We start from the raw sequence: 24,357 nt of genomic DNA, 5'->3' as shown, positions 1-24,357 counted from the left end.
ATGAAAAATGGGCAACAACCTGAATAGATACTTCTCAAAATAAAAAGACATAGAAACGGCCAAGAGGTATATGGGAAAATTCTCAATATCAATAATCATCAGGGAAATACAAATTAAAACCACAATAAGATATCCTCTCACACATGTTAGATTGGCCATGATGGCAAAGACAAAAGATAACAAACATTGGTAAAGATCTGGAGAAATATAATAAGAACCCTTGTACACTATTGGTAGGAATGTATATTAGTATGGCCAATACGGAAAACAATATGGAAGCTCCTCAAAAAATTAGAAATAGAACTACCATACAATCCAGCAATCCCACTACGGAGTATATATCCAAAAAATATATAAGCAGTGTATTAAAGAGGTATCTGCACTCCTATATTCATTGTAGCATTATTCACAATAGCCAAGATATGATATTAATCTAAGTTTCCACCAATGAATAAATGGATATATAGAAGATGTGGTATATAAACACAATGAAAAACTATTAGGCTTTTAAAAAGAAGGAAATCCTCTCATTCATGACCACGTGAATGAACCTGGAGGACAGTGAAATAAGCCAGACACAGAAAGACAAACACCACACGATCTCGTTTATATGTGGAATATAAAAAAGTTGAACTCAGAAACAGAGAGTAAAATGGTGGTTACCGGAGGCTAGCAGGTAGGGAAATTCAGGAGATGTTGGTTAATGGACACGAAATTTCAGTTAGGCAGGAGAAATAAGTTCAAGACTTATTATATGGTAACTACAGTTAATAAAAATATACTGTATACTTGAAAATTGCTAAAAGAGTAGATTGTTGTGTTCTCACCACACACAAAAAATGATATGCTCAATAGCTTTAGACATTCCACAAAGTATACATATATCAAAACACCACATTGTATCCCATAAATATTTACTTTTACTTATCAAAAATAAACGTAATTTTTATACCCAAAAACCCTAATTTTCATAGCTAACTGTAACTCCTCTAACTGTATATCTGATATCTAAGCATATGAAACTCCTTTGTATTCTTTATGAAGAATTTCACACTCTACAGCAAGTTCAATCTCTAATTATTTTTCTGTTGTCCAGCCCCAGTCAAGAGCTTCTCTGAGATAATTCATAGAGGACTGACAGAAGAATATTTCTCTGGTCAATTTATCTAAATTCCATCTTTTTTTTTGTTTTATTCAAGACGGAGTCTCCCTCTGTCGCCCAGGCTGGAGTGCAATGGCGCAATCTTGGCTCACTGCAAGCTCCGCCTCCCGGGTTCACACCATTCTCCTGCCTCAGCCTCCTGAGTAGCTGGGACTACAGGTACCCGCCACCACGCCTGGCTAATTTTTTTTTTTCTTTTTTTTTTTTGGTAATTTTAGTAGAGTCAGTATCACCGTCTTAGCCAGGATGGTCTGGATCTCCTGACCTCATGATCCACCCGCCTCGGCCTCCCAAAGTGCTGGGATTACAGGCGTGAGCCACTGCACTCCCTCTCTATGCAAAGTTCAATCATGGTTTTACCTGTAATATGGGCCCAGTTGTTCCAGAGCATGGTAGACAAGAGACACACTGCCCAGATCCTCCTTCAAGGAAGGCCTTGTTGCCCAGCTGCTGGGAGAACTATCAGCAGACAGCCTCCTGCTGTTAACTTTTCAGGGATTGTCACAGCACCAGACCAGAGTCTGGTCCAATGTCACCGCCTGTCAAGAGCAGTCCACAACAATGACCAATTGAGGAGTGGGATAAAGTCCTGGCCATTCTCCATACACCATTTTAACTCTAGAACTTAAGGTGGTTGCTGTTGTCACTGGCCCTGCACTCAGTTTGACTTCTCCCTCAGCTCAATCCCACTTTCATCCCCTCCTGTCCACAGATGCTGATCTCAAGGACATACCCAATAAACAGTCTCAGCACTACTCTCAGCACTACACTGTCTCAGGTTCTGCTTCCTGGAGAACCCAAATTGTGTCATAGGGAATCAATTAGGCATTATCCCTTGGGCTTTTAATTGATACCCAGTACAAAAAAAGGGTCAAAAATGCTTCTGTCATTTTTTTAACTCATTGATGAACCACAGCAGTTTTCTCAAGGCAAGATAGACAGGGGCAAGACTAGTATCTAAGAGGAAAAACTCTGGCAGGAGGGTTTCTGTAAAGAGACCTAGAACCCCTCATAGTTCAGGCAAATAAACAGTCACCATAAGGAGCCAAGAATAGAAACATATCTAATAAGCTATATTCCCCAGGGATGACAACTATGGGGCAGAAATCCATGAGGATGTCAACCCAAAGGTAATAGCGTCCATGAAGAGCTAGAATTCTGGAACTGGGCTGTAGGCCTAGAGTGGGGAAAAGCAAAAGTAAGACAAGGCCTGGACTTAGGATAGATTTAGATTTGGAAGAATAACCAGGGTGCCAGTGTAGGAACTCAGAAAGACTGGAAAATGGAGAAGGCCAATTATACTACTGAGACGGGACTCAGATATATCAACACAGGTACCAAGCAAGGGCACCACAAAGCAAGTGGAAGCTGGGACACAAGCCCCATGCACACTGGGGCACTGCATCCGTGATTGGAAAACACAAAGAGCCTGATTCTATACTTATTGGATAGGGATGTTGTTAGGAGTCAAGTTTCAGTGCCTGGGCCATAGTAAGCACTAAAAAATAACATGTTTCTCTTTTTGCTCAGTTTCCAGGAAACTTAAAACCAAGCTGATGCGCAAAAGACAGAGGCTGTTCCTTTCTCTCATCTAACTTCATACTCCTTCCCCTACCACCTTTTTAATTGCTTTAATTTTATTCTCTTCTCGTTTAATTGTAACTTGCATCAAATTCTTTTGAAGAATATAAATAGGAAAATAAGTAAAAGCAAACAAAATTTTACATATAGTAAAGAAAAAGGTATCTCTTTATTGGAGAAATTTCCCATCCCTAGGACATCATTAAGGATTTTTGTAGTTAACATGCTTTCCATAACTTAAACATAAGTTAGCTTTTAAATTTTATTCTTTTGTTTATTCATTTATGCATTCAAAAACACTGATGACCTATCAAAACCCCAAAGTTTCCTAAAGAAATAGAAAAATTCATCCTACAATTCATATAGAATCTCAAAGGGACCCCAAATAACCAAAACAATCCTGAAAAGGAATGAAGTTAGAGGTCTCACACTTCCAAACTCACTTACTACAAAGCTTTTCAAAACTTACTACAAAGTTACCAAACAACATGGTACTGACATAAAGACAGACATATAGACCAACGGAACAGAAATGAGACCCAGAAATAAACCCACATGACATGATCAAATGATTTTTGACAGAGGTGCCAAGATCATTCAATTTAGTCTTTCCAATAAATGGTACTTGGAAAACTAGGTATCCCCATTCAGAAGAATAATATTGAACCCTTACCTTATACCATATAAAAATTAAGTCAAAACGAATCAGACTTAGGTGCAAAACATGAAACTACCAGACTCTTAGAAGAAAACATAGGGGGAAACCTTCATGACATTGAATTTCACAGTGATTTCTCATGTATGACACCAAAAGCACAGACAACAAAAGAAAAATAAATTGGATACTTCAGAATTTAAATTTTCTGTGCATCAAAAGACACAATCATCAGAGCAAAAAGGCAACCCATGGAATGGGAGAAAATATTTGCAAATCATATATTTGATAAAGGGTTTATATTCAGAATATATAAAGAACTCCCACAACTCAATGATAAAAGGAGACAATTTAAAAATGAGCAAAGGATGTGAACAGCTATTTCTCCAAGGAAGACATACAAATTATCAGTAATTACATGAAAAGATACTCAAAATGATGAATCATCAGGAAAATGCAAATCAAAACCACTATGAGATACCACTTCACATCCATTTGGATGGCTATTACAACACAAACACACACACACAAAGAGAGAGAGAAAATAACAAGTGTTAAAAAGAATATAGAGAAATTAGAATTCCTGTGCACTGCTGGTACATATACAAAATGGTACAGCTGCTATGGAAAACAGCGTGATAGTTCCTCAAAGAAATAAAAATAAAATAGTCTTGTCCAGGAATTCCACTCTAGGTATATATCCAAAAGAATTGAAAGCAGCAACTCAAATAGATATTTGCACATCCATGTTCATAGCCAGGTTATTCACAACTGCCAAAAGATAAAAGTAACCCAAGTGATATAGTTTGAATCTGTGCCCCCACCCAAATCCCATGTTGAGATGTAATCCCCAGTGTTCAAGGTGGGGCCTGGTAGGAGGTGATTGGGTCATGGGGTTGGTTTCTAATGGTTTAGCACCATCCCCCTTGGTGCTGGTGTCGTGATAGTGAGACCTGGTTATTTGAAAGTGTGTGGCACCTCCCCAACTCTCTTTCTTTCCCCACTCCAGCCATGTAAGATGAGCCTCTTTCCCATTCACCTTCCACCATGATTGTAAGTTTCCTGAAGCCTCCTGCTTCAGGAACCTGCTCTGCTTCCTGTACAGCCTGCAGAACCATGAACCAATTAAACCTGTCTCAGATATTTTTTATAGCAATGCAAGAAAGGACTAAAGTGGTAGATACATACAATGGAATGTTATTCATCCTTAAAAAGGAGGGAAATTCTGACACATCCTACAACATGCATGAACTTTGAGGACTTTTTATTAAGGGAAATAAGCTGCTCACAAAAGCACAAATGCCATATGATTCAATGCATATGAGATACCTATAGCAGTCAAATTCAGGAAGACAGATGTAGAATGGTGGTTGCCAGGGACTGGGGGAAGGGAGACTGGGGAGTTACTGTTTAATAAGTATAGAGCTTCAGCTTTGCAAGATGAAAAATTCTGTGGATGGATGGTGATGATGGTTGCAGAACAATGCGAATGTACTTAATGCCACTGAACTGTACACTTGAAAATGGAAAAGTGATAATTTTTATATTATATATATTCCCACAATTAAAAAACACACACACACATCATTGAGTACCCAAACATTCCCAGCCCTGCACAAGACTCTTGGAAACAAAAACATCCTCAGATAACTCACAGTATCTTGGGAGGAAAAGTGATAAATTATCACAAAACAGTAGGCACCATGATGGAAGTATTTGCAAATGTTTTGGTAGCCCAAGGAAGAGAGGAGGAGTCAAGAACTGAGTGTCTTATATGGATTTCATTTTATAAAACTAGCTATGGGCTGAATATATTTGTTGATTCCTTTAAAAAAAAATACTTACTGAGTGGCTACTTTCGACCAGACATTTTTGCACGGAAATTATATTTTGTGTGAACAAAAATAACCAAAAGCTAGATCTGCCTTTATGGACCAGAGATTTCACTCCTTATCCAGATTGGGAAACAATTATATATTTCAGAATTTAAGATAAAGCTATTTCTCATGGGATCTCCTGGAGGTAGGAACAAGCTTCAAAAAAATTCTTCTGGCAACATAATTGCCTGGATTTTATGATCCAAGAAATAAAACTGACTGCTGTTTAATTCACAATATTTTCTTCCCCTAAGAAGAGAGTCAACTGATTATTTACTTTAAAGTTCACCTGTTCTACAACAAACCAGTCAGTTTTATAAATCAGTGTTTCTTCAGCATTAGTGTGAATTCAAGGTCTGGAGTTCTTAACAAATTTCAAGTGCTGATTTCAAGGGGTCTGGGCAGGACTGAAAATTCTGCTTTTCTAACAAACCCCCAGGTGAGGTCATGTTGCTGGTCCCTGGAATACACTTTGAGCAGTAAGGTCATGGATAGCAATTGCACTTATGTCCCCTTCCATCTCTTGCAATCACAGCTCTACACACATGGAGTATATAAGCTGTGATTCCAAGTACTTCTGTGCTAGTTAAAACTGGTACTGTTCTATCCAACAACACTAAGTACAAAATCTTACCGCTTTTGTCAAAGTAAAAAATGTTTCCAGGAAAAAAGAAAAAAGCCTTTTAAGTTTGGATGAACCTTTATTTCTAATTATATGGCTTTCAAAAAGAAAGCCTTAAGGGTAGGATTAGTTTTATATTCATCAACTGCTTTCACTCAAGGAAAATTAAGGGTTGCCTGAGTTTGACAGGTACTTAATTGTGCCATAACAAAAAAAGGGCTTGATTTTCCCCCCAGTCCACTATAATTAAATCCTTGCATATTCTTCAGCTTGTGAAGGGTTGCATGGGAAAGCCAAATTTTTTAATGTTGGAGGTTTTTAATAAGTTTAATTAATAAAATGAATCAAATCATTTTGTTTGGAAATAAACATATCAGCCCCCAGATGAGAAAAATCAATGCATGGCTACAAAAAGGGAGTGCATTTTAACTCTTATAATTTGCATAATTTCAACTCTGCCTAATTTGCCACTTTTTGTTTGCCCTAGCTTGTTAAATGAGCAAAAGTTATTACATCTTAACAGATTGATCCACTCTTGTCAAAACATTATTCAATGCAGGCCTTCCCAGAAAGAGAGGAGTCTTTCCTGGAAGGTTAGTTATTAGTTTCAAGAAAATATCATATGCCCCAAGACCACATCTATACTTCAAAAATCAAGGATTATCTATGAAACATACAGTTTTCATTGTTTTTCTGATTATAAATCTTTAAATCTTTGCATCAAGCCTGAGATCTGCAATGAGTAAAAACACATTCACAATCTTGCTTCCACAAACTACAAAAAGATCATTATCTATTGTACTTAGTTTTTCCACTTTGAGGAGTGAAACGGAAATTCAGAGGCCAATTCTCTATCATTAAGTTGTACTTTTTCTTCCATTATTTCATAATATTTTGGTCAAACCATCATCAGAAGCACCATCCAATCCAACACAGGTTTCAATTCAGGCCTGTAGACGTAGCTGAGATCAAGGTATCAAGATTCACAAGTGGCATTAATCCAGTCTCACATTTTCCCCTAAAACAAATCTGGTGCCAGAAAAGCCCACAAGATATGTAGCAAATTCCTCTGTGACCACAGATCTTCTCACTAACTCTCCTTGTTAATCCTTGAAAATTCTTTGGATGGCCAGCCGGCAGAGATAGCACAATATATGTATCCAGCTGGCTAACAGATGACTTACAATTGTGATCGTCTCTTATTTTTCTTCCTGTGACTTTAATTGAAATGATACGTTTATCAAAGTCTGTCATTGCTTTCTGACAATCCATGTGAATAATTATATCATCCAGGATATTGAAGGAAACAGGCCAACCCAAAAGGAAATGGGATGCAGGCTGGAAGGAATCTGATCAGGATTCTAAACACCATCACCTCCGCCTCTTCGCTTGCTGCCTGTCTCTCGGGTTTCTATGAGAATCTCTCTTCTAGGCTTAGAGAAACCCAGGCAAGAAGCAGAACAGGTTGAAAACGTGACACAGTGAAAATAGGGTGGAACAAATTATCTTTGGTGGCCCACAGATTGGATGGACTATAGTGTGTGACCCTGAGAAGCCCTTGAGGGAACCAAAATATTTCCATCGAAAGTCTCCTTACATCTTCTCTCCTTCCCACTGGCTCTCTGAAGTACTGGAGCCAGGCCATGGCATCAGAAGGGCAGGCTTCTAACCTTCTGCCTACGGTCATCCTAAGAGCCACTCTCTTCCTGAAGAAAATGCAGGTGCTGACAAACTCTTGTCATCCCATCCTAACGTAGCAAACCAGTAGCCTGCCTCAGAGCTTCAAGGCGGATCCTCCTTCTTGCCTGTGCATAATCAATAATCATTTCTCAAAAATAGTTGTTGCTTTCTTAACTCATGAAAATCAAAAAGTACGGCCCCAAGATCCATTTTCCCCTAAGATGTTATTCAATGTTACTTAAGAATGTTAAGTAACATTCTTAACACCTTTACTTTCCATCGCACCATCTTTCTCCCTGTAGCTATAGACATCTCCAGAAATATTTTCTCCCTCTCTCTTAAAAGTCCAGGAAAGGTTTTTCAAACGTTAACCAGGAGCTAGCTGTACACATCCTCTCTCTTCCATCAACCTAGTAAAAGTTATGATTCAACAAGGGATGTCTTCCTAGTCTGGCGTCTACAATTTCTTACATTAGTTATACTGATAAAAACAACAAAGAGTTTTCTTATGTGTAAAGAATTCCCTAAAAGAGACCATCCCTCAGTACAAAGAGAGGGGTTTTTCCATTGCAAGGTTATTTTCTTGAAACATTTAACTGGACACGAGGCGCAGACCTTCCAGAGTCGTGGGCCTCTCAAGGCGCCCTGCTTCCCTCCTGCCATCCAGAGCTTTGCATCCGTCACTGCCGTCCTCCTGCTGGCACTGGAGACCGCAGCCTCGGCTTGCTCCCAGGCCTGTCAACACTGCTCCCAGTAACTGCCAGAGAAGCCATATGGTCTCTCCACACCCGCCCCTTGGGGCCAACCTTATTATCTCCTCAACCTACCCACAGCAGCCCCGAGCAGGAAAGGAGAGGAAGACCAAGTTTGGGGCCTGCGCATGAGGTTGTTCCTATTTTTCTGCTATTGAAACTGCCAGAGAAAAAAGAAAGAGAAAGAGACAGAGATGAGAGAAGTTGTATTCGAAGAACACTTGGCAAAAAGACACATAGACTGCTATGAATGAGGCTTAACCCATTTGTAATTCAGTTACTGGGTTAGATCAATTCAGGTCCACACTCTCATGTCAGAAATGCCTAGGAAACGTTTCCTAATTCTAATAGTTTTGTCTACAAAATAATTTCTATATTTAGACATTAAAGAGCCCTTTAAGTCTATTGTACCTCTTTTTTTCTTTTCTTTTTTATTTTTCTTTTTATTTTTTATTATTATTTTTTAAGACAGAATCTCTCTCTATCACCCAGGCTGGAGTATACTAGTGTGATCTCAGCTCACTGCAACCTCCACCTCCTGGGTTGAAGTGATTCTCATGCCTCAGCCTCCCAAGTAGCTGGAATTACAGGCTCACAGCACCACACCCAGCTAATTTCTGTGTTTTAGTAGAGACAGAGTTTCACAGTGTTGGCCAAGCTGGTCTCGAACTCCTGACCACAAGTGATCCGCCCACCTTGGCCTCCCAAAGTGCTGAACAGGCATAACCCAACGCACCTGGCCTATTGTACCTTCTTCAAAAGTCTACAGCCTAGAGGAGAAGGGCTGCATACAATTTGGAAGTATTTCTGGAACTTGCTATTCAAAGGTGGTATAGTAAGGTAACTTTTTAAGTTAAAGAGAAAAATGTTACCTGAGCAAAATGTTGCCAGAGTTTTTAAAACCGTTATAATTAGGCCGGGCGTGGTGGCTCACGCCTGTAATCCCAGCACTTTGGGAGGCCGAGGTGGGCGGATCACAAGGTCAGGAGATCGAGACCATGGTGAAACCCCGTCTCTACTAAAAATAGAAAAAATTAGCCGGGCGCAGGGGCGGGCGCCTGTAGTCCCAGCTACTCGGGAGGCTGAGGCAGGAGAATGGCGTGAACCCGGGAGGCGGAGCTTGCAGTGAGCCGAGATCGCGCCACTGCACTCCAGCCTGGGCGACAGAGCGAGACTCCGTCTCAAAAAAAAACAAAAAAACAAAAAAAAAACCGTTATAATTTTCCTATTTCAAAAAAGTGTTCTGTATAATTTTTTTTACAAACATCCTTAAACAGGGCATTCAGCTCAGATTCAGAAAGTAGGTTTTCACAGGAACCAAACTCCATCTGAAAAGCTGCTATTGAATATCAGTCTACTCATCCAGTTACTCTTATTTTTATTCAAATGCATACTTAGTTGTGGTCCTTAGCTATCAAAATTTAATTTTGAAAAGAGATACTTACACCATGTCCTAAAAGACAAATTTTAGATTCGAAATTATTTTTATGAGAGAATAATCACATGAAAGTCCGGATGTCTGACCAGACCACTGCTTTGGGATTTGATCTGGACTAATATTTCGCCCTATTCCTCATCATCCACCCCACTCAACACCTCATACACTGAGAAGTCCTTTGAAAAATGCTGTGTTGAAGGGACTTTTCCAAAATGCTGAGAGACCACAAACTGTATCTGGTTGGCCAGTCTGTTCCCCATACTCACTGGGCTTCATTAGGAAAAGATGCCAGAAATAGCTTTCCTACAGGATTTCCAGTGAAGAAACCACAAGAATGCTCTTTCTCATGGTATGGCAACTGTGCAACAATATGGCGTCATCTGGAAAATTACAGTCTTGGAGACAAATATTTTTCCCCTCTCCAATGATTTAAAATAGACAGGGTGTCGCCCAAAAATTATGCCTTCCTCTCTCCAAGATGGAGGATTCTTCTTGGAAAGCTCCCCTTGGGGACAACAACCTTTGCTATTGGAACCCCTTAAACATAAACACTCACATACAAAACTCCTTGGACGGTCCTCCTTCAAGGATTTTGGAAACTACTCAAAGCATGTCCATTGAAAAGAAGGCATATTAGAATATAGCACTAGATAACAATTCCTTTTCTTACTTGACAGCAATGCATACTTACAATGAACTTTCCATAGAGCTTAAATTTGTATTTTAGGAGAAGCATCGGCTTTATTTTAACAGTTATTATTTTTGTAGCACTTATTTTGGATACATCTGTACAAAAAAAGAATACTGATCCTCAAAGAACTAGTAATCTAATGAGAAGACTTTATTAAATACAGGACATTTTTGAAGATTAAGAACATATGAAGAAAATTCCAGAAGTGTAAATAGTGTGTTTTATAAAAGCACTGTTACCTGATTCATAGTCATATTCCCTGTACCTACTTAGTGTGGACACATAATAGACACTCCCTAAACATTTATAGGAAGAAGAAACAGAAGGGGACAGTGGAGTAGAGGGAGGGCCAAAGACAGGATAAAGGTTCAGGGTGGCAGAGCTCAACATGGTGGCAAAGGAAGCTTCCTTAACCTAGGGCTCAAGAGCTTTATTAATCAGAAAAACTATCCCAGTCATTTGCCTTACTAAAGAAGGAGCTCCACCCCTGCTTACTGAAATGGGGCTGTTTTTTTCTCTGTGATAGCAAATAAGACTGTGGGCTCCCAAGAGAACCCACCACCCAGTCAGGCTCCCACTCCCAAGACATTGTCTATTAATGTTTCTTCCAACACAGCATTGAATTACCCCACAACTACACATGAATATGCAAAGTCCTCCTCGATTTTGATTGTGTTTATACAGTTAGACAAAATTTTAATGTTTAAAAGTTTATAAATAAGTAATAAACATCCCAAGAGGACTTTGCTTTCTATTTTGTTTTTAGGAAAGAGAGATTCTTACTTCTAAAAGGGTGAGTTCATAAGAAGGGATTTATTTCTAATTTTTAGCCTCTTAGCTACCAGTTGCTTCCTGTACTTCTTGGAACTCTTTAATCTCTCACCCCAATGGCTGAGGATTTATTGAATTCCCACAAGCAAAAATGCAGATGCCAAGCTGATTGGAACAAGTGCAACACCAGTTCACTCACCAGTAGAGGCAAGTGATTATACAGATAGGCCACTTGAGTCCAGTCCCTCTGCAATGTGACACACACACAGTCCACAAGTCACTTAGGCTTCAGAGGGTTCTCTGTGTGGAAATTGCCTGCTTGTCTTCAGAGTCAATACATCATCTTGGCGGTTTTCCCAAATGCCATCTGAAATCTCCAGAGAATGACTACATGGATGGCTCTGAAATGGCACCGTCTCAAGACTTTAGGCTGACATCAGTCCAGGGGGAAATGAAAGTTGTTTAATGACCAAAATCAAAAAACAAACAAACAAAAAATCAACTGACCTAAAATACATTTTCTGGCAAAAATTTGTCTTTTACAAAGTAGGCTAAGGATGATAACAGGGTGGGGAAAGATGGAATCAGCAGTTAAGTGGATATCCGTCTGTCACTTAACCTTCATTACATAGCATTAGACACCAGCGTCTGGCCAGCTTGGCACTCCGTCTTCCCACATCACCCCACTGGCAAGATGCTTCCCCAAGGCCGATGGCCTCTGGCCACACCACTTTGGCCTGTGGTTCCATCAAATCTTACAAACTGTAAAGGGGCCGGACAGTACTTGGATGAGATCAGGGGTCAGTTTGGACTGGATTCAGGCCTGGTTCAACAAGGTTTTGCACAACTTACTCTTCCATTTCCCCCCCACCCCCACCCCCATCCCCTCTGCTCTTTACTTTTTCACTCTTATGGTCTTTGAATTTTGAGCTGCCTTTTTTCCTCCCAGATCCAGATGAGCTTATGGTTTCCTAAATTCTTCTCACCCTTACCATTCCCAAAGTCTTCCTTCCTCTGCCATTCCAATGTTTCCTCTCTTGCTGGACTTACATTTCTTTAAAACCAATATGATTGGCTGCAAGCAAAATAAACAGATACAGCTAACAGAATCATAAATCACCAAGTTGGAGAGTGAGATCCTTCCCAATTCGGGAAACCATCTCCCGGTTGGTTCCAGAGAAGGAGATAGAGGAAGAGAGCCTCAGTTTCACTTAAATGTGAAACTGTTCTCCTATCAAATCCTCTGGGACTAAATAGAAAGTGTGTTAGACAGATCAGATGTTCAGACTGAGCACCAATACAGTGAATCAAAACCTTCTTCCCTGTTTGCACTTTATTTAATAAATATGAAAAACAAATGCAACTCATACTTCCTGAAGTTATGAAGAAATAATGAAAATGATTCCATGCATTTGGGCACATAATGATAGCCACACACCAAGGCTCACAAAAGCCATTTTCCAGCAAAAGTACGTTGTGAATTTTAACTTTCCTCCTAGAAGATAGAACTGCCACACACACACACACGCACCAAACATGTGCACACATACAGACACACATACACACCATTCCAATTCCACAATACCAACCACAGAAAATGGTGGTATTGCAAATCCACCCAACTCTGCAAGCCACACCCAATCAGTCATCAACTTCTGGTGATTATATCTGCTAAATATTTCTCATATCTGTATTTTTCTGCTATTTCTACCACCTTTGGGTAGTTCAAGGATTATCAAACTCTTTCTGTAAAGAACCAGATAATAAATATTTGAGGCATTGTGGGCCAGAGTTTTGCTGCAATTACTCAACTATGCCATAGCTGTGCAAAAGCATCTATAGACAATAAGCAAACAAGCAGGCAGCAACTGTACCCTGTTTGATGTTTTATCCCCAGACCTTGGCCCAGACAGCATATGTAGTAGGTGCTCCAGAAAATAGATTGACCCAAACTGTGAACAATTGTTACCCGGTGGTGATTAGTGAAGATTTTATATACCTTTATATCATTTGGAGGTATTTTTAATGAGCAAATTTCTTTTTTAATCAGAAAAAAATAGATCTGCATTAATGTTTAAATTAATATAGAAATAAATTAAGGTACAATATGCATTTTAAGGCACAGAACTGGATTCATATTAAAGGTACTGGTAAACAAAATAAGTTGAAATTAATAAGCTATCTATATCAGACAGAAAGAAGTGCTACAAATATGAAAATGTCTAGTAAATGCAATCATGAAGCAACAACTTTCTGGATCCTGCCTTCAACGTATCTTCAATCACTGTAAGTTAGATCAACGGGAATTTAGGTTTTCACCTGATACACCCAGAATCTTGAGTAGAGTTCCTACTTAGTAACTTAGAGAAAAAGCTCTATAAACATTAAATAATGACAAATCAAAAAAAGTGAAACTCACAGAGGCAGAGATTGGAATCGTAGTTGCCAGAGGCAGGAGGTAGGGAAAACAGGAAGGTATTAGTCAAAGGGTACAAAGTTTCAGTTACACAAGATGAATAAGTCCTAGAGATCTACTGTACAGCATAGTACCTATAGTTAGCTATACTGTATTGCCTACTTAAACATTTGCTAAGAGTATAGATCTGAATAAATAAGAGAGTGGGAGGAAACTTTGGAGGTGACGGGTATATATGACATAGGTTGTGGTAATGGTCTCCTGGGTATGTGCTTATCTTCACCCTCAAACTGTATACATTAATTATGCACAGCTCTTTGCATTTAAAAAAAATGAACAATTCTAACCCCCCCAACAAAAAAAAAAATCAAATGAAATGAAGTAAAATAAAAGTTGAAGTTTTTCCCCTCCAAGGCAAAAGCTGTTATTGAATAGTTTACCTTCAGGCCACTAATACTGCTACTCCTTCTAAATAACCCAGGGTTATCCTTTACAGTCTATCCACACTGGTAGGAAAATAGAAAGTACTTATTCTGGGAGCTTGATTGTACTCCCACCAAATCGTTTGTATACATGGAGATGTTTTTATTCCAGTGGGATGAGCCACTTTCTCTTCTTTCCCTGGTTCTTTTGATCCTGTTCATTGTTTTCATCTTCTCATTATTCTTAGTTAATTGATTTTCCAATCTGTTTTTCCTAGAAACACATTTAAGAGGCGTTTACACCAAGTCAGGGCATTTAATGGTTCTCTCGCGGACCACACCCAAAACCACTGCCACCCCATAAAATGTTGCTTCCATTACCTTCTCACCATTCAGGCTATTTCTCAACTTTGTCACTTATTCTGTTTTGGTCTTTCACTCTAGGCAAATCTCTGTTTTTCATCTCGTTTGCGTGTACATAGATTTTCCCCTGACTTCTTGGCCTCTTCTAATGGACAACTCACTAAGAAGTTGGCCTCGCCTTTGTCTCCTTCCTAAGATACTGCTTCTTTGATTAACCCCCTTGATTCCACACACAACAGCCTATGGTCAAGAAACATCCTGGGCTTAGGCCAGAGTTCTCAGTAGGAACCCATTTTGTCCCACAGGAACCTTGATTCCCTCTGGTCTAAGAGAAATGATAAGATCATTTAGAAAAATCAGTCTTCTAAGATGTTACTAAATTATATCATCTGGGTTCAAATATATCCTCAGAGACCATGTTTGTCACTGAATGACCAGTGTAACTCAGAAACACTCATAACTCAGGATTTAGTCCAGCTGCAGTGGCTCACACCTATAATCCCAGCACTTTGGGAGGCTGAAGAAGAATTACTTCAGGCCAGGAGTTCGAGGACAGCCTGAGCAAAATACTGGGACTCCACGTCTACAAAAAAACAGTATTTAAAAAATCAACACTCAGGATTTTAATTTGATAAAAGATCTGACATACTTTTAGAATTTAAGTGAATATGAAACAAGGAAGAGAATTCAGTGCCTTTCAAGCCCATCTCAGAGGGACCTATCTCATTCCAGGTTCAACTTGGGAATTGGATTTTGATTGGGGTTAGGCCTGTGTGTTTGATCTTCTTTAAAAAAATCAAACTGGCCTTGGAAAGTCGCAGAGATTGAGGTTTTTTCTCCTAGGAAGACCCATGAATCCTTCCAATCATTTTGTAATCCAACATGTAAGTTGGTTAGTATTTATTGAGTACATGTTTGTTATGTGTTATCGTTCCAGATTGTTCCACTCTCTTGTCTGACAAACACAATATAGTAAGAAGCCAGGCCAGATTGGGCAAACTTTACCCTTCAATGATGTAAGCCATGAGCTAGGGAGAAGACAGGAGGAACTTGAAGACAAACCTTCAATGTGTTCCTGGATAATAAAAGCACCTAAGAAGGCCTTGCGGGGAGACGCTCAAATCCTCATTAGATGTCCTGGTCTAAATTGCCTTTGCCAGCTCCCTCAGCCCCAACCCTTCCATCTGTCTGAGCTGGAGGTGGTCTTGGATTCTGCTCTACAAGGAGCTGTAGGGAAAATAAAATAGAGATGGTTAACAACACTTGAATGTTCAACACACAACCCCTTTTTAAGAAATAGAAGTTCAAAATCCGGGGCCTTCCAGCTGGGCTGAGTACAGCTGTTGTACCCTGAGTCCATGCCATCCCTTTGAAACAAAAAACAAAGCAGCAGTAATAAAAATAAAATTTGTACTTAAAAAAAATGTTGGTCCCTTCCCACTCATGTTTATGTATAAACCAAACACCAGCAAAACAAACTGGTGGTTAAACTGGCATTTTAGTTATGAGCCATTGCATTAACTAAACAAGCTATGGGACACCCACAGGCATCTCTTATTTTTATGGTGCCGCATGGCAGAAAGGCCCAGGTAGGTGTCCAGGTACCCTACTGCTCACAGAGAGGCCTGGACCTTCACTATGTCCACAGAAATTCATCTTCATAAAAATCATAAGAAAATTTAGAAGCTTCAGGAGGAGAAACCCCTTCTAAGCTCAGGCTTCCTAACTTTTTTGGAGAGAAAAAGAAACTCCGAAACATGACTTTATGACAAGATTGAAGCTATTTTAAACTACTGGTTCCCACTCTGATCACTTAACTCAGTTAATTCTGTCTCTTACAGGAGATATAAATGGGTTGATGTCTGTCTGAAAACCTGTTCTTCCTCAAGCTGCCTTTGTTTTTGCGGGCTGCTGGATGAGGGGATTTCCTAACTGACTTAGGAAAATGTAGCTCAAGCTGATGAAACCATGTTCTACTTATTATTAGGCCCAGAGTGCTGGAGAGAGTGTGACAACCAACAGCTGTCCACAGCTGGCCTTTGAAAAACAGCTTCTTGAAATTAAATGCAGCAGCTGCAAGCGCCTGGCCAGCAGCATTCTGGGAAGTCACCTGTGTCAAGGCAGAGACAAGAAGAGCCGAAAAGATGAGTGCTCAGGGGAAGTGAATCTGTGGTTTTGACTGGCGTAACCAGTCCCATTTGGGTTAAGAAGTCAATGGAAAAATGATCCTTCCTCAGTTACTTTTATTTTGTTTTTGTTAAAATTTCTTTTGGAAAAATTAAACATCTGGACCTCTTTATGGAAATTGTTGTTATGGTCTCCGGAAAAAAAAAAAAAATTACTTTTTTTTTTTTCACGAGTTTGAATCAATTTGGCCAGGGAAGGCCTGGGGACATAGAAAGCCCCAACACAGGATGATTGCTTCTCTAGCCTTCAAAGATTCTGAAAATAACCCTTCTGCGGAGTACATTCTGGGGCATTGGACTAACAAAGCAATTGTTCCAGTCTTGAAAGGCAAGATTTAACGGTTGTCTCTAACAGGAAGACTTGGTTGTACCCAGCAAAGACACGAGCCCCTCTTCCCTGGACAGGAAAATTCCCTCTTTGGTTTGAAGTTGGTTGTTTGTGTTGCTAAGTCGGTGGCATAATGTATTTTTTTTCCTGCAGTCGATGTTTCATATTTGAGAATGGGAGAAGAAAACAATATATTTGTGCATTTTTCAACCAATATCTTTCTCTGGTGAAGTACATTTTGTAAAGGAGATATATTCAGGGAGGATTTTGTAACCTCTCACCACCATTATTGTTGGGAAAAGATTGTGGGAGGAAGTGGCTTTTTTAACCCTCTATGTGTGCTATACTCTTTCATCCTGAGTTCTGAGTTTAAGGAAAAGGAGACACCTTTTTAAACCCTTCTGATGGGAAGTGCAGCATCTTCTTTAATTCAGGCAGACGTTCTTGATCCCAGTCAGATCTGAAGTCCCCACCACTCTTGCAGGCTGATTTTGGAGCTCATTTTGTGAACTGAAGTCATCATTCCTCAACCCAGACCTAAAGGGAAGCTGTCGCAAGGAAGCTCCGTGAAGACAGGAAATGTGTTCATGCTTCTGCATTCTCCTCCCACTCCAGTGCTTTATGCACAGTAAATACTCAATAAAGCTTAATCTAAAACACACAAGTCTAACTCGCTTTGGGTAATCACATGCACAGAACTTTTTCCATGGAATCTTATCATTTCATTTTTGTTTTTTCAACTCATCCCTGAAACAAGGGCTGGAGCTCCAAACACCTGTATTTTTCCTCTCGAAAGTTCCCCGTCAGTCAACTTGAAATCATATAGATTAACAAAAGGCTTAATACCATCTGTGACCAAAAGTTCTTATTTGCCTAAGATCTTTCTATTCAATTTCATTTTTTAAATGTTCTGTTTCTAAGTGTATCCTATTGAAATGCCAATATTCCTGGGGAAAATGTCATATGAATAATATTAAGTCACCCTGGAAGTGGAGATTGGTTGAAAGATGGTTAAGAACAAGTCACTATGGGAAGGAACGCAGTGGGGGTAACAACAGAAATGGAGCAGCAGGGAGGGGCCCTGGTGCAAGGGAACAGGGAGAAGGCCACTTGAAGGGAAAACAGGATGGTTTCTAAATCCCAGTTTCATGTAATTTACACTTTACATAATTGACAGCTGTGCTAGAAGTCAGTCCTGCTCTTACCCACAGGGGATACATAAGGAACACTTTGAACTCCTTAGAAGGAAAGATTTTTAGTAAATACAAAATACGATTATCATTACATCTGCTTCCTAGAATAGAAGAGGGACTTTCTATCCAGGTGTCTGTTATCCCTTGGTGTCTCTTGAGTTAAGGGGACTCACTTAAAATTCCATGTTTGTTTTGAGAGATTATAGAAGGGTAGCATTGAGAGAAGATGGCAGAGGGTAAAACAAAGAATATGGCAGTAGATGCAGAAGGATATGAGCAGTTTATACATTTCAAATCATTCACCCTCAACAGACTGGGGAGAACAAGAAGGCTGTCTTAGTTCAGATTCTCCCAGAAGCAGATCCTGAGACAGGGATTTAAGTATAAGTCATTTACTGGGGACGTAATTCCAAGAAGTACCACTGGGGGAATGGGAAGACAACAGGAAGCCCAGAAAGCCACAATAGTGGCTGAGTAAGTCTGGGAGTAAGTCTTTTCCCAGTAAGTCTTACTCCTGCTGAGTAAGTCTGGGAGAGCGTAGAATATGCCTCCAAGTCATTCCACATGAGGAAGGATATCCATCTTCCAGCGCTCACCCTGCCTACCTAAGGGCTGCTCCCACAGACATTCACTCCCTGACACTTCTGGCCTGCCCTACTTGTGGAATGAGAGGCAGAGAGTCACAGGTGCTTGATGGAGATGTATACTGGAACAGTTAATGTTGATGAGATGTGACAAGAGGTAGTGGGTGTATGGAAATCCAGAGCCAATTGGATTGACCACAGAGGTCATGAGAAGGCCCTGTAGGCACCCACAGCATCATATACAAAGTCCTAACCAATAAGTGCTCCATGTCAGTATAGGGTCTTCCGATTTGTATTCCAATATTCCTGTTTTTTCCCTCTCCTTGAGACTCTCCTCTATGTTCTTAGCTTCACCCAACACTGCAACAATGACTCCCAAATTGGCTCCTTTTGTCTGTACTTCTCTGCTGAATCCTTGTTCCATTTTTCTATCTGCTTAGTGAGCATCTCCACCTAGATAAGAGCATCTCAAACTCAGCATACCTCAAACTCTCTTCTCTCAAAAACCCATTTCTTCTCTTGTCCTTTCTAACTCAGTTAATGGCATCACCGTCCATCTATGAACTCAAGAAATTTTGAAGTCATCTTGATTCTTCACTGCCTTGTTCCCTTCAATCCAGTCATCAACTCCCGGACAGCCTATCTCCTAAATATCTTTTAATTCGCTCCAGCTTCTCTGTCACTGTGATTTTTTGTCATCATGATTAGTCACCTAAACAACTCCAACATCCTCCTAACTGGCCTCCATCTCCATTTTCTATCTCTCTGCAGTCTATCTTTTACACTACTACCAAAAGATAATTTAAGAACCCTGAACTGATTACACTTATCTTTGTTTAAATTATTCAGTGAGTTTTCTTTGCCTTTGGGACAAAGCCCAAACTTCTTAATAATTATGGAAGGCTGCCCAGGCACAATGGCTCACACCTGTAGTACCAGCACATAGAAGACTGAGGTAGAAGGATCCTTTGAGCCCAGGAGTTCAAGACCAGCTTGGGCAACATAGCGAAACCTTGTCTGTACAAAAAAATTTAAAAATTAGCCAAGTGTGGTGGTACATGCCTGTAGTCCCAGCTACTTGGGAGGCAGAGGTGGGAGGATCACTTGAGTCCATGAGTTTGAGACTGCAGGGACTCTGATTGCACTACTGCATTGCAGCCTGGGCAACAGAGCAAGACCTTGTGTCAAAAATATTACTATTATTATTATGATTATTATTGAAGGCTCCTGACAATCTGGTTCTAATCTACCACTCCATCATCATCTTTTTCTTTGTCTCTCCTTTGAGTCAAGGTTCTTAATTGCAAGTAATATAAATCAACACTACATGATTTAAGAAGCAAAGTAATTTACTGAAAATATCTTGGGGAGCTCACCAAAACTCTGGGAAGACTGAAGAGCCAGCCTCAGAAGACAGGTGGAGACAAAGGGAGGCTGGAAGCCGGAACTGCAGGCAAACCATATTACCAAAACAGTTCACCTCTTCCAGTCACCTCTTCTAGCAGATGCTAGACACTGCAGCTGGCACCCAACACAGCTTTGAGCACTAGGCACTGCTGCTTGGTCCTCTAGCACTGTAACAAGCTGGATATTACTGTCATCACTGCCACCTCCAAAATGAATTCTCTACCACCATTCCTATTTGCACCCATATTCAGTACCTTCTGAGTGAATGTGACTGATTGGCAGCCATTGTGAGGCCACATTACTGTTCCCTGACTGCCACAGTGTCCAGAGAAACAAGTAGGTGACTTTCTCAGCCTTGCACTGGGAGGTGGCCTCAGCTTCCCACCAAGGTTCATGAGAAAACAGAAAATGAGTCTGTATACTAGGCAACTGCTAAAAAATGATGATTGTAGCTAGAAGCATCACACTGTTTGACTTCAAACTATACTACAAGGCTACAGTAATCTAAACAGCATGGTACTGGTACAAAAACAGGCACATACACCAATGGTACACAATAAAGTACTCACTAATAAAACTGCACATCTACAACCATCTGATCTTTGGCAAACCTGACAAAAACAAGCAATGGGGAAAGGATTCCCTATTTAATAAATGGTGCTGGGAGAACTGGCTAGTCGTATGCAGAAAATTGAAACTAGAACCATTCCTTACATCTTATACAATTCTAGATGGATTAAATGCAAAACCGAAAACTATAAAAACCCTAGAAGAAAATCTAGGCAATACCATTCAGGACATAGTCATGGGCAAAAAATTCATGACAAAAACACCAAAAGCGTTGTGACAAAAGCAAAAACTGACAAATGGAATCTAATTAAACTAAAGAGCTTTACACAGCAAAAGAAACTCTCATCAGTGCAAACAGATAACCTATGGAATGGGAGAAAATTTTTGTAATCTAACCATCTGACAAAGGTCTGATATCCAGAATCTACAGGGAATTTAAGCAAATTTACAAGAAAAAAAGAAAACACTAAAAAGTGGGCAAAAGACATGAACAGACACTTCTCAAAAGAAGGCATACATGCAGCCAACAAACATATGATGAAAGAAAGCTCAACATCACTGATCATTAGAAAAATGCAAATCAAAACCACAATGAGATACCATCTCATACCAGTCAGAATGGCAATTATTTAAAAGTCAAGAAACAACAGATGCTGGCAAGGTTTTAGAGAGATAAGAACGCTTTTACACTCTTGGTAGCAATGTAAATTAGTTCAACCATTGTGGAAGATGGTGTGGTGATTCCTCAAAGATTTAGAGCAAGAAATACCATTTGACCCAGCAATTCCATTACTGAATATATACCCAAAGAATTATAAATCATTCTATTATAAAGATATATGTTAATGTATGTTCATTGCAGCACTATTCACAATAGCAAAGACATGGAATCAACCCAAATGCCCATCAATGACAGACTTGATAAAGAAAATGTGGTATATATATACCACGGAACACTATGCAGCCATAAAAAGGAACAAGATCATGTCCTTTGCAGGGACATGGATGAAGCTGAAAGTCATTATCCTCAGCAAACTAATGCAGTAACAGAAAACCAAACACTACATGTTTTCATTAATAAGTGGGAGCTGAACAACGAGAACATGTGGACACAGGGAGGGGAACAAGACACTGTGGGGCCTGTTGGGGGAGGTTGGTGGGGGAAAGCATCAGGAAAAATAGTTAATGCATGCTGGGCTTAATACCTAGGTGATGAGTTGATAGGTGCAGCAAACCACCATGACACACATTTGACTATGTAGCAAGCCTGCACATCCTGTACATATCCCCCAGAAAATAAAATAAAAAAGAAAAGATACTTCAAAAAATGACCATTGTGAAAGGAAATATTTTTTCCCATTCTTAAACTTCAAAAAAATAAGTGTTTCCACCTAACACAATGCAACTATGTCTATATACACACACAAATAAATTCAGTCTCTCTGTAAAGAGAGACAACCTAAAGTCACATTAGCACAGATATTGTTTAAGGTCTAAACAAAATGAGTAGATGAGGGGGGCATAAGGATAAATGGTTTCTAGAAAATTAATCCTTTAGATGAGAGAGTTATTTGAAAGAACACTCTAATCAGAAAATGAAGAACATTCTAATCGGAAAGAACACTCTAATCAGAAAATGCAGAAGGAGCTTCTTTGAATGATGTATTTTCTATTGTTGCTGTAACAAATTACCAAAAATTTGGCTGCTTAAAGCAACACAAGTTTATTGTTTTACATTTCTTTATGCAGTATAAAAGTTCAACATGGATCTCATTGAGCTAAAATTAAGGTGTTGGCAGGGCTGTGCTACCTTCTGTAAGCTCTAGGGGAGAATCTGTGTCCTTGCCTTTTCCAGCTTCTAGATGTTGCTGTCATTTCCTAGCTGTGCACCCCCTTCCTCCATCTTCGAAGCCAGCAATGTTACATCTCTTTGACCTATCTTCCATAGTCAGATCTCCTTCTGGCTATAGCAGGGAAAGGTTCATTGCTTTTAGGGATTCACATGACTAGATTGGGCCCACATGGATAATCCAGGATGGTCTCTCCATCTCAAGGTCCTTAACCCTAATCACATTTGCAAAGTATCTTTTCCTTTGTAAGGGAACATATTTATAGGTTCCAGGAATTAGGACATGAACAACTTAGGGATATTTTATCTATCACAGCTGGCAAGTGAAACTCAGGTGAGGTTATATATTCAACATACCCTGAATTATCCTTTCAATTCTCTGGATCTCATTATTTCCCAATGCACATCTTTACTATCAAATAAGAGATCCCATAGGGTTGCAAATTCAATTGATGTAATTTAGCAGCACACGGGATAAAACTGTTTGGTTTGGCCAGATGTGGTGGCTCATGTCTATAATCTCAGCACTTTGGCAGGCTGAGGCAGGCAGATCACTTGAGGTCAGGAGTTTGAGATCATACTAGGCAACATAGCAAAATCCCATCTCTACAAAAAAATACAAAAATTAGCCGGGTGTGATGGCACGCACCTTTAGTACCAGCTACTGAAGAGGCTGAGGCTGAGCAGGAGTGAGCCTGGGAGGTCGAAGCTTCACTGAGCCAAGATCACACCACCGCACTCCAGCCTGGGCAACAGAGTAAGACTCTGTACCCTCTAAAAAAAAAAAAAAAAAAAAAATAGTGTGTAGCAACCTCAGCTCTGTAGCTGCAACAGATGATAAAATATTTTAGCACAATCATAGAAATTTCCTGAATTTCAGGCTGTGGTTCTAGGACAATAATTCAGGGCCTTGAGCTTCACGTTCTCTTTAACTGTCCAGGGCCCTTACAAGAAATCCATGAACCCATGGGTGTTAAATTTTTCATGCTCTTCATCTTGGTCTATGGTAATGGCTTTCAAGGAGCACTTTATTGCAGTTTATTACAAACCATAATTAAATTAGTTATTTCCCTATTGTATTACATAAGCTAGGGTTTTCCAATCCTTAAATTCTAACTGGATTTTTCACAGGTTTTAACCCAATAAGACCCAAATCCCCCTGAACTAATTTCCCTGACACTTGTGGCTACTTCTTGCATTAGCCAGGATGCTTAACTGTAAGCAACTTTTATTTAAGTCAAAAATCCATTTATTACACCACCCAGAGTTGTTCCCAGAATTGCTATAGGGGCTTGGGAACAAGGGTCAGTAAATTAGCCAGAACCAAGATTGCCAAGGAAGCCAGAATCACAGCCAGAATAATCCCACAGAACCAGCCTGGTGATGAAGACAGTGGTAAAGCCACCAGCCACCAGTACTAGCCACTGGATACTGCCACTAACATCCTTATCACTGCTGTCATTCTTCCCAGAATGAACTCCTTCCTTCCAAGTTTCTTTGCTTCACTAGATCAAGATTCAAAGTCCTGAGGGGAGGTATTTGGACAAATGTAGAACATGTTTCTCTATCTTGGTTTCCTGAAAGAGTAGACAAGCAAGGGGCCAGCTTCTTTATACACAGTAAGGTATTCATACCTTGACCATACTTCTAAATGGAATTCTTATCATTTGATATTATAATAATACATACAGTAAGTTCTTAATGTCATCAATATGTTCTTGGAAACTGTGACTTTAAGCAAAATGACATACAGCAGATCCTCAAATAATGTCTCTTCATTATAACATCAATGAGGAGAATAACTGGGATT

The sequence above is a fragment of the Macaca mulatta genome, chromosome 11, assembly GCF_049350105.2.
Source record: "Macaca mulatta isolate MMU2019108-1 chromosome 11, T2T-MMU8v2.0, whole genome shotgun sequence".
Lineage (NCBI taxonomy): Eukaryota > Metazoa > Chordata > Mammalia > Primates > Cercopithecidae > Macaca > Macaca mulatta.
Note: the sequence above shows the minus strand (reverse complement) of the source record.